Source organism: Leopardus geoffroyi, chromosome A2 (genome assembly GCF_018350155.1).
Source record: "Leopardus geoffroyi isolate Oge1 chromosome A2, O.geoffroyi_Oge1_pat1.0, whole genome shotgun sequence".
Taxonomy (NCBI): Eukaryota; Metazoa; Chordata; class Mammalia; order Carnivora; family Felidae; genus Leopardus; species Leopardus geoffroyi.
This window is the reverse complement of record NC_059331.1, coordinates 22,419,690-22,429,285: the sequence shown is the minus strand read 5'-3', so window position 1 is coordinate 22,429,285 and position 9,596 is coordinate 22,419,690. Positions and strand designations below refer to the sequence as shown.

Sequence of the window (9,596 nt, the reverse complement as noted above, 5' to 3'; positions counted from 1 at the left end):
GTGATGTCCAGAGCTCCTGCAATCATTTTGGGCCAAGGAGTGACCGTGAGGATGGAAGCTATCCAGAAAAATGATAAGAGGTGAAAACGTGAAAGAAGTGTGAGTCTCTGGATGTCTGCCATGCCAGCCCATCTCTGTACTATTTTACATTAGGAAGAAATAAACATCCATCTTGGTTAAGCCTCTACCATTTGGAGTTTTCTGTAAATGAAGCTGAGCTGGATTCTAGCTTGTACAGGGGATTAACAACCTACACATCCAACAATCGAAAACTAGTTAAATACAATTTGTGCTATACCTAAGTAGCCATTTAGGATGATACTATATGGATGGATGTTCATAATATATTGGTATTTGATAAAGGCAGGTTTAAAAGCACTGTGGGAGCACCTGGGTGGCTCAGTCAGTTAAGCGCCCAATTTCGGCTCAGGTCATGATCTCATGGCTCAGGAGCTTGAGCCCCGAGTCTGGCTCTGGGCTGACAACTCAGAGCCTGGAGTCTGCTTCAGATTCTGTGTCTCCTTTTCTCTCTGCCCTTCCCCTGCTCATATTCTTTCTCTCCTTCAAAAATAAATAAACATTTAAAAAAATGTTTTAAAGCACTGTGCGTACAGTATAATCTCATTTCTGTAAAAGATGAAAATCGATCTTCATGTATTGAAAAAAGTCTAGACGGTTATACACCAAAATGTGACAATAGTTATCAAAGGGAAGTTGTACTACACTGATTAGCCCGTGTTTTTATGCAGAATATCTAGTTAATTTCATATCACGAGTAGGTATTATGTATCTGACCTGTGTGAGATGCTTAGTACCATCTAAACACCTATTCACTTCTAGTTGAACAGAAAGAAACAGAGAGGGATATGTAGCCTCCCTGAAGGCAGTGCTACCACATGGCACATGGGAACATGGAGGGAGCTAAGGGGACTTTTAGGAGGGTGTATTCACTCTTGCAGATGATTAGGGAGCCGCTAAATAAATCAAAGCTCAACTCCACAAAACAGTTCCTTTAAGACTTGAAGGGTTAAATACAAAGGCGTATTATTTTCCAGGGGCCATATGTGTCTCAAGCAAAGGAAGGAGCCTGCAGAGTGGTTTCCAAATGTTCAAAGGACAACCTTCCAGGTCTACAGCTGTGCTTTATTAAGGAGCTACAGTCAATATCCGTAAGAATTTGGCGTGAACTTATTCGAGAAAATGTTAACGTGCATTGAAAACACATTTCATATGTATAGAAAGGGGGGGGGGGGAATGATCATCCACTTCATGGAACACAGAAATTAAACAGTCTACTAGATGTATTTAAAAGCTCTCTGTGGGTCTTGGTAGGTATCTTCTCTTCTGTCACTATGGAGCTCAATTTCCTGATGCAAGAGGCCACGGGGGACTCTACTCCACAGAAGGGCATTGTCCCAGAGCCCTGTAATTAGCATGGCACCTCAGCAATGCCGTAATTAAGGGCCTCCTCAGAGGCTTTTGCCACAAGCCTCCTCTTTTCAAGGGTGATGAGTTTTTGCTCTAACATCTCTTCCTTTCCTGAACAGCGGCAGTGGAGTTGGCAGCAAGAACTCGCGGGCAGCCCCTCTGTGCTGTGGTCAGCCATTTCTCAGGCATGTGAAAATCAACCAGGAAAGACCGTTGGGGTTTCAAACAGCTTTATGTTCCCATCTGGCGTCCCAAAAAAGGCTCATTTAACTTAACACAGCCACATTTCTCAAACACCTGGTTCTTTATTGGCATTTTGTCTTTAAAAGTCCTTCTAAAACAAGAACAAAACCTCAGTTCTCATTTACCCATTCCTCGGTGTGGGTGCTGGGAAATGTTCACCATCCGTGTGCTTTGGCTTCAGGTGTGGAACTCCAGAGTTAACAGTGATGGTAATTCACTACCTCAACTGGCACCTCCACACCATTCGAATCTCACACTTTGTGCTAAGCGTGGGCTAGATAATTCTACCTGCCTACTAAACTAGGCATTATTATCTCTACTGTTAAAATAAGAAAACGGGCGCCTGGGTGGCTGAGTTGGTTAAGCGGCTGATTCTTGATTTCTGCTCAGGTCATGGTCTCACAGTGGTGAGATTGAGCCCCACATGGGCTCAAGCTCCTAGCTGGGTGTGGAGCTTGCTTGAGACTCTCTTTCTCCCTCTCTCTCTCTGCTCCTCCCCAGCTTGTGTGCTCTCTCTCTTTCTCTCCCCCCTCTCTCAAAATAAATAAATAAACTTAAAAAAAAAATGAGAAAACAGATGCAGAGGCACCAAGTCACTTGCCCAATTCACACAGGTAAGAGGCCATTCTGAGATTCACACCAACACCTGCTTGACTCTTCCATCATGCCAGGCTTTTTTATTTTTTATTATTTTTTTAACGTTTATTCATTTTTGAGAGACAGAGAGAGAGCATGAGCGGGGGAGGAGCAGAGAGAGAGGGAGGCACAGAATCTGAAGCAGGCTCCAGGCTCTGAGCTGTCAGCACAGAGCCTGAGGCAGGGCTTGAACTCACTGACTGAAAGATCATGACCTGAGCTGAAGTCGGATGCTCAACCGACTGAGCCACCCAAGCCCCCCTTTTTTTAATTGTAATAAACATATACACAACGTGAAGTTTACCATTGTAACCATTTTTAAGTAAACAATTCAGTGTCATTAAGTACATTTACAATGTTAAGTACAATAACTACCACCGCTATTTCTAAAACTTTTTCAAGACTCAGAATGTAAATACTGGAACCCAATCCAGTAGTCCAATCCCTAGGGATTGGAACCCAATCCCTAGTCTCCCTCTCCTGGTAACCTCATTCTACTTTCTGTCTCTATGAATTTGTCTGTTCTGGATAACTCATAAAAGTGGAATCATACAGTATTTTCCTTTTGTGACTGGCTTCTTGCACTTAGCATAATGTCTTTAAGCTTCATCCGGTAGTAGTATGTGCCAGAACTTCACCCCTTTTTTAAAGCTGGATAGTATTACATTGCATGTATAACCATATTTTGTTTATCCATTCATCCATCAGTGACCATTTGGGTTGTTTCTACCTTTTGGCCTCTGTGAATAATGTTACAATGAACATTGGTATACAAGTATCTGAGTTCTTATTTTCAGTTCTTTGAGGTCTATACCCAGGAGTGGAATTGCTGGGTCATATCCTAATTCTATGCTTGACTTTTTGAGAAATCTAGACTTTCTCCATACATAAAGTACGGCCCCAATTTTATGTAGACATAAATATAGACACACTGCACACTCACACCCACACACACAATCTTTTGTTGATTCAGTGTAGAAAGAGAATGTCCTTGAAATCACACAGATCTGGGCTTAAACCCTTGCTGCACCACTTACTAGATTGTGGGCAAGTCACTTCACCTCTTTGAGCACAAGCTTCCTCATCTGTAAAATGGGAATAATAAAACCTATCTTGAGGATGTGAAAATTTGGTTTCAATTGGACAGAATGACTAGGACGTGCCTGGACAGAATGGGCAATGGATAAACAGTAACTATTTCCTCAGTTTTCTGCAACAGTAGAGGACTGTATTTTAAACGTATAAGACATAATGCTTCTCTGTATGTCCAGTTTATGTGACGAGCAAAAGCAAAGCAACATCAGGACAAGTCTGGGGACTTTGGATGGCTTGAGGACAGTAGGATCCACAGTCCGCTGGTTCTTGCCCGGGGCGGCAGTGAGTGGGATGGACACACTTGGCTGGCCATCATTAGCTCTCTCTTGTGCCTTTCCTGCGGCCAAGGGATTGTGAATCAATCAACGTCGTTATTCAATAAAGCTCCCTGACTGCACGTGGCTCAAAGCACTAAACAACTAAATCTAATTTACCTGGAATACAAAGACATGTCACATCTCCGCAGATGAGAATAAATGCCCTTTAAATACAGATTATTTTTTAACATATCTATGGGTCCAAATTGGTTGGAGTCAGTGGAACCACTGACGTCTTGCGCAGCAAAAATGGAATCCATATGGCCAAGGATCCTTCTCCCTGTCCTCCTCCTGAGCCCCAACCGAAGACCAGGGCTGCTCCCAAGCTCTGAGTGCGCTGCCCTTGAAGAGATGAACAGCTAGTGTCCAAAAGCAGTGATAACTTACACCCAGAGGGCACTTCCAGAAATGTAACTTGATGAGGGTGATTAACTCTTCTGATCAATTTTGCTTTGGGTTCATATGCATTTAATGACTTTTTATTCCATTTAATAATGATAAGGCTGTTTAACACGATCACTTGTTCCTCAATGTCAATTTTGCAATTTTCATCTTGCTGTGCCGATTTCCTCTGACCTTCCTAAAAGACTGCTATGGATGGGTCTTCGCTTTCTTCTGCTAAAACAGGAATGCATATTGAGAGATGAAAATTTTACCAAGGATATAAAATTGATGCAATTCAAAAGTGTCCAACTTCCTAACTACAGCCACAGACAGAAGCCATCTTCGAAGAGTGCAGTTCTCACCTGAAATCCAGAGACTTACTTGTTATTATTTACATCTGAAATTACAGTCCTAACCAGACACTCAGATTGGTGAATTGCTTCGGGAGCTGCCTCCATATGCAGAATCCCTGTCTTGGCCACTTCTCCATCAGAGAGGCCAAGAGAGAAATAATGATATGCTACCAGAAGCTGGATGCCCGTGTTTGGGATAACATAACGAAGTTCAGAGCGCCATGTTTTATCTTTTCTTCCGCCCTCCAAGTCTAAAGATGTAGGCTGACATTTAGAACATGTGAGTACTTCTTCAACCTCCATCTGTAAGCGGAAAATAGTTCATTAAATAAATGTCTGTCGGTAGTACAGCTTGAACATAAAGTCTGGTATTTTATTCGGCCCCGAAGTTTTCTAAAATGATAATGAGCCAGTTCATAAGCACCCTCATTATGTTAATCCAGATTCATTCCTTCAGGAGCAACCAGGATAAAAGCCGGGGCTGACAGAACCTATTGGTGGATGAACAGAGAACTCCCTGCCCTCACATGTCTGTGGTGCATGTTGGTGTGACCGAAATGCTTTGTTCCTAATCTTTTGAGCTGTTCCTTCATTAGACATGTAAAGCTTGCCCCGTCTTAATTTGGCTAGAAGCAGCATGCGGATCATTTGTATTTTAGGAAGGGCAATGAGCACCCAGAAATGTGACTGAAATATTACTGCTGGGCCGATTAGGGAGGTTACAAAGCTGCCTGTGTCTGCTTTGGACAATTGTAACAGGGTGATTGCTCTCGTGCTGGCTGCATCGGGCAGCTACTGAGCATGAAGAGGAGGATCAGAGCATTCAGAGCACCTGAATCACAAGTTCACTACCCAAAAGATTTCACGACTCAGGGCTTTTAAGGGCAATGCCAAGTGAAGACTGTTATTTGGGGGGAGGTTTTAAACTCTGAAGCCTTGCAAAGAGAATTACATTTTTAAGTTCCTTGATTCAAGGGTTTCGTTCTTTTAAGTAGATGCAAGCCCAACTATTATATGAGATCTTTTCACTCCTTCATTCGCTCAACAAATATTATTTTACTTCAAAAATTGTACACACTTAAGATGCACCAGCACCATGTTGGATGTCAAGAATGAGATAATAAAAAAGTCACATTGTCTATTCACATGGCACTTACAATTTTGTAAGTGAGAGTCACAAAAGTGATGGAGGTGTGACGGATATGATGAGGCACAGAAAACTCACTAACCCCAAGTGGGGTCGGAGAAACAGCAAACAGGGGGGTGGCCAGGAAAAGCTGCAAGAAAAGGGTGAAAGCTGATCTAATTCTTACAGGAAGGGCAGGATTGGCTGTGGGGGCTACAGGGCTGACAAGTGTAACTTGGGGGATAAGGATGTAGCACCTGTGAGCCACAAGTTGGGGAAGACATCCGGCCACCTTGCACAGAGTTGTCATACATCATGAAGGCTCAGGAGATTTGCATTTGGGAGAGAGGATCCTGGCTGATCTGGGGAGAAGAGTTCAAGCCAATATCTGAGTTTCTAGGCAGCCAAACTAGATGCCACCAAGTCCATGAAATCACATTTTCCCTTATACCTTAGGAGAGCCCCCCTTGGGAGTCTTATTTCAGTCTAACATGAATGGCAGTTCAATTTTCTAGTTCACAGACTATTTGTAATAGAGAGGAGGAAGGGAGAAGGGTCAAGCCTTAGCGGCAGTCGCAATACCGGCTGCCATTTATGGAGTGGCGACCTTGTTCTGGGTGCTGTGTCCAGATCTCCAGTTCTCACTACAATCACATGGGGTAGATCGTATTATTCATCCCATCAGACAGATGAAGAAAGTGAATTTCTGAAGGTGAAGTGATTTGGCCAAAGTCACACAGCTGGTAAGTGATGTGAGTGGGGCTGGTTCCGAGGCCTTTGAAAGCCAACAGCTACATCCTCAACAAACACATTCCTGGGCTGAAGGGAAAGCACAGTGGGCAGCTGGAGCACAATGCAGAACAGATACCGGTATTTAGAAAGCAGACACCGGGTACTGGGTTAAAGATGGCCAAGTGAACACACCTGTCTAATTTTGCTTCCGTCTGAGACCCTACTAAAATTATCATTAAAAAAAAAAAATTACTACGGGATTTGGAGAACGGAAGAGGAGGCAATCACACGTCATTTGGGAAGCCAGAGGAGGCCAGGTCATCAGCAGCCAGGAGAATGCTGATTCCTAAGTCAGCAGTGGGGAAAGGAGAGAACGAAGTCTGTTTACATGCAGAATCCCCACATGACAGAGCTTTCTAGCAGGTCCACCATCCAAATAACAGAATTTCCAGGAAGAGAAAATGAAGGAATCATGCAAGAACATTTCCTAGAACTAAAACAGTTCACCAAGTGCCCGACATAATGAACACAAGTAAACCCAGGTCATGTGAAGCATCTTCCAAGCTTCCACAAATCAAAACAGGGCGTCTAAAAGGGTTCTCTCTACAACAACACTGGGAGCTGGAAGACAAGAAAGCTGAGGAAAAATGAGATCCAACCGAGAATTCCATACTCAGCCAAATAAGTGGTCTGGAGAGTAAAATGAAAACTTCCCCAGTTTTTGACATTTGAACTCTCAGAAAATTTTATTTTTCACACACCCTTTTCCAGGAAGCTATTGGAGGATATGCTCCATAAAAACGAAGGAGTAAATCAAGTATGAGGAAGGCATGGGAACCAGAATAAAAGAGAGGCAAAGGGAAGCCTGAAGCTTAAGGAGGAGAACTCGGACCCTTGGAACAGCTGAATACCTGGTAAACAGAAGGCAGTCAATCAGTCCCGACGGGCAAGTCGGAAGGCTCTGAAGAGGCTTCTTCAAGAAGACAGAACTGGGCACCTGGGTGGCTCAGTCGGTTGAGCATCCAACTCTTGATTTCTACTCAGGTCATGATCTCATGTTTCATGGGGTTGAGCCCTGTGTCAGGCTCTGCACTAACAGCATGGAGCCTGCTTGGGATTTTTCTCTCTCCCCCTCTCTCTGCCCCTCCCCTGCTTGTGCTCTCTTTCTCAAAATAAAAAAAAACAAACTTAAAAAAAAAAAGACGAAACTGACAGAATGCTTGTGCTCTCTCTCACTCTCAAAATAAAAAAACAAACATAAAAAAAAAGACAAAACTGACAGAATGCTCAATATGTTTATATATAATAATAGGAGATCTTTCAGTGTTAAAGTACTGTTGATGGACTGGTGCTATACACAAACTGTCCCAGAAATGTACTTTTTTTAATATCATAAAAGTATCTATCTGTAACAGATTAGAAAGTGGGAAAAAAAAAGAGCTAGTCCTTCAACACAGTTTGAGAAGCACTAATTTAGACAATGGGTTGAATCAGAAATAAATACACAGAAAACTGAAGCAAATTTTTAAAAAAGACAATTATTGACTTGAAAGAAAACAAAATTGTGCAGGAAAGGAAAAGTAATTATTGTTTTCTCCATGGTTGAGCTGTGAATAGCATATAGAGTCAAAATAATGTAAACACTGAATGTTGATTTAGCTGAAATTATGATGAATTATCTTTGGAGGATGGAAAGTGAGCATGTGTGGTAGGGATGGGAGAAAAAGCAAGAGTTAAGTCCTCATCTTCCATAGTGGAAAATCAATAGAGCTGAAAAGAGAAAAATAAACAAGTAGCACACAACCATGTTATTTACAGATATGGAAAGAAATTTTTAAGTCGGCTAAAACATTTAAAAGTGCCTCCCTGTGGCAGAGGGCTGATGGGGGCAAGGCAGGCTGGGGACCAGCACTTTTCTTAACAAACCTTACAGAACATGTCTCTCTGAAGTAGTGCCCGTGTAACTAACAAAACTAAAAATCTGGCAGTGCCCAGGTGGTCAGTAGGTTAAGCGTCTGACCCTTGGTTTTGGCTCAGGTCGTGATCTCACAGTTCCTGAGATCCAGCCTCAGGCTCTGTGCTAACAGTGCAGAGCCTGCTTGGGATTTTCTCTCTCTTCCTCTCTCTACCCCTTCCCTGCTCACACACTCTCTCTCAAAAATAAACAAATATACATTAAAAAAAAATAACTAAAAATATGTAGTCCAGGGCAAACAATTCTGCATATATTTCAACAGGTAATAAGATTACCTAAGCCAACAGATTATTAAAGACTGTCACATGATATAATAATCAGTGCTACTGGGGGGCTATGTTCCAGATAATATGTTTAAGAAGGCACTTAAGTATATAGCACATTTCACAAAGATATCTCTGTAAAATGGCTAGAGGAAAAGAAAAGATTTAGTATTTCAAGGGGTAAATCCTCAACCAATTAGAAAATATCATTATCTGGGGCACCTAGGTGGCTCATTCAGTTAAGCATCCAACTTCAGCTCAGGACATGATCTCACCGCTTCTGAGTTCAAGCCCCACATTGAGCTCTGTGCTGACAGCTCAGAGCCTGGAGCCTGCTTCAGATTCTGTGTCTCCCTCTCTCTCTCTGCCCCTCCCCCGCTCATGCTGTCTCTCTCTCTCTCTCTCTCTCTCAAAAATAAATAAACATTTTTAAAAATAAAAAAAAAAGAGGGGCGCCTGGGTGGCGCAGTCAGTTAAGCGTCCGACTTCAGCCAGGTCACGATCTCGCGGTCCGTGAGTTCGAGCCCCGCGTCGGGCTCTGGGCTGATGGCTCAGAGCCTGGAGCCTGTTTCCGATTCTGTGTCTCCCTCTCTCTCTGCCCCTCCCCCGTTCATGCTCTGTCTCTCTCTGTCCCAAAAATAAATAAAAACGTTGAAAAAAAAATTAAAAAAAAATAAATAAATAAAAAAAAAAGAAAAAAAGAAAATATCACTATCGAAGCCAAATCTTTCCATTAGGGTTCCAGGTAGTATATAGAAAGCTAACCTTGACTATCAAAGAGTCTTAAAGAATAGGAAGTCTAATGATCAATCTTGATGACTTCAAATAATTCATGAAAATATATTCAATGTATAATTCATGAATATATATTCTCTCTCTGTGTGTGTATATATATTCTCATATATTCTGATACTCTGTGAGACATGGGTTCTTAGAGATAAACTCCTGGGGATATTTCATTAACCCTACATTGTAACATGGAAACACAAGTTGGCTTATAAATTCCCTTACATGTTGTCAATCTATTTTGTACAGGTTTTTAAG

The 9,596-nt window shown here is 42.2% G+C and overlaps 1 long non-coding RNA gene across 1 annotated transcript in view; it reads right to left on the bottom strand.

Moving 5' to 3' along the window:
• Positions 1-3,884: 3,884 nt before the first annotated feature.
• The window catches only part of LOC123605756, a 66,539-nt gene continuing 60,827 nt past the window's right edge, over positions 3,885-9,596 (bottom strand). Inside the window, exon 2 of the long non-coding RNA XR_006715872.1 lies at positions 3,885-4,759. This is a non-coding gene — a long non-coding RNA (uncharacterized LOC123605756). The remainder of the gene's footprint in view (positions 4,760-9,596) is intronic.